Raw genomic sequence first — 2500 nt, 5'->3', positions numbered from 1 at the left:
CAAAAAATCCTTTCTTCTTCCAATTTTTCTATCTTCCCATTCATTACCAGTGGGCCCTTCTTCCCCTAACTCTTTCCATTCTACCAACGAATAATCTGTAATAAGTCGCAAATCCGGATCGGCTAATTGTTCTCTGATAGCACTTGCTCCAGTCGAGATTTCTCGATTTCGAAATGTATCGAAGCCTTGAGTAGTAAAAAAAAGTGGGATGCTGTATTTCCGGGATTGGATTTCATATTCGAATGAACCTCGTAATCGTAAGAAAGTAGGTTTTTTAGCTACGGTCCTAGCAAAAGAAAAATTGGGATAGGTTCCGATAGGATTGTCCCCCCTTCAAAACCGGACGTGAAGGTTTCCTCTCATCCAGCTCAAGTAGTTACAACCAAATAAAGATAAAGAAAGGGGTTCTCACTTTCAAATTTTGTTCTAGAAAACCCCCAAAGATCTACTCCTTACTCAAGTTCCCAGTCAGGGCCAACCAACATTTCATTGATTCATTCTTCTTTTCTTTTAGTTAGATCTTTTATTTAGATTTCTGAATTCCTTCTTCAATTACGACATAAATGAAATGTTAAATTCTTGAGTAGTCTACTTTCCTTCGAATGCTGAATCCCCTTAAAAGAATACCTTGGAATTCATAAGGAATTTACTTGTCTATGTATCATTCCATTTGATCTTTTAGGTCTCTACTTCACCTCGACGGTTATGACATGATGCCCTTTAAATTAAAGCCTATATGCGATGAATAGGCCCTTGTAACCATGCCTACATTTGCTTATTGGAACAGAATTTCTTTCTAAACTCAAAGAAATGGAATGCTTAATTCCACGAAAGAAGTCTTTTTCACGAGGTACAACTAGCAATTCCTATTTATCTCTTACGGAATCGACCATAGATCAATTCCCCTTTTATTTGGGAGTCTTAAATACACCCATAATTCTGAGCTTCATGTTACTCCACCAAGAGACATGTCAGAGTCAGGGCATCCCAATTGGATTGAATGGGATGACAGTTTCTTATTCCCAATCTGTAAAATACTAATTTTGATCAAATCACACATCGCAGTATACTAGGCCTTCTAATTCTTTAAGAGGTTTATCTAAAAGATTCGCGATATAACTAGGAAGACGTTTCAAATACCACACATGAGTTACTGGACATGCCAGTTTGATGTATCCCATTTGATATCTTCGTATCCGAGAATCAACAAACTCGACCCCGCATTGTTCACAAAATTTCGGGTCTTCTTTTTCATCTCCGATTACTCGATAGTTTCCACAAGCACAAATTCCACTTTTTATAGGCCAAAAAATTCTTTCACAAAACAATCCATCTTTTTCTGGTTTATTGGTTTTGTAATGAAAAGTATAGGGTTTTGTCACCTCTCCAACTATCTCTCCATTAGGTAGGATTTTATTGGCCCAAGCACTTATTTGTTCAGGAGAAACTAATCCAATTCGAAGGTGTTGATGTTTATATCGGTCAATCATAGAAGAAAAATTCTGATTCATTCCGATCAAGCTTCCTGCCTATTAATCTGGAAGTTCTTCTCAGATACAAGGAAATGATTCCAATTCCAGAGCCAAAGATCGTAGTTCTCGAACGAGCAATCGAAAGGATTCTGGAGCATCCTCGGGTTTAGGTATTGTTCCTCCAATGATCGTAGTACCAAGTACTTCCTGACGAGCTCTAATATGATCAGATTTATAAGTAAGCATCTCTTGTAAAATATGAGCAACACCAAATCCCTCTAGAGCCCAAACTTCCATTTCTCCTACCCGTTGCCCCCCTTGCTTGGCCCTTCCCCTAAGGGGTTGTTGTGTAACAAGCGCGTAATGTCCACTGGAACGCCCATGGATTTTATCATCAACTTGATGAATTAATTTCAGGATATAGGACTTTCCTATTATAACAGGTTGTTCAAAAGGATCTCCTGTTCTTCCATCAAATATTCTGCTTTTTCCCGGATACTCGGGTTCAAATACCCATGGATTCGCTGTTTGCTTACTGGCTTCATATAATTCAGGAAACACTAGTTTTCTGGAGGCCTCTTGCTCATATCTCTCATCAAAGGGTGCTATTCGATAATGCCTGTCTAGCAGATCCCCCGCTAACCCGAGCGAGCATTCAAATATCTGTCCTACATTCATTCGTGAAGGTACTCCTAATGGGTTGAAGACCATATCAACAGGCGTTCCATCTTGTAAATAAGGCATATCTTGTCTAGGCAAAATTTTTGAAATGATACCTTTATTCCCATGTCTTCCAGCGACTTTATCACCTACCTTGATTTCACGTTTCTGTGAAATATATACACGAATCATTTCTGGATTATAACTGGAACCCCCCTTTTTCCGGATCCATCTCACATCAATAACTCGACCTCTGCCACCTATAGGCAATTTTAGACAAGTTTCCTTTGCAGTGGATACCTGAATGCCAAGTATGGCTCGTAATAATCTATCTTCCGGGGCATAGGATGATTCTTTCGTCATCTGAG

This window comes from Eschscholzia californica, unplaced genomic scaffold, assembly GCF_041429995.1.
Source record: "Eschscholzia californica isolate CP2 unplaced genomic scaffold, dmEscCali1.0.p SCAF_132, whole genome shotgun sequence".
Taxonomy (NCBI): domain Eukaryota; kingdom Viridiplantae; phylum Streptophyta; class Magnoliopsida; order Ranunculales; family Papaveraceae; genus Eschscholzia; species Eschscholzia californica.
Note: the sequence above shows the minus strand (reverse complement) of the source record.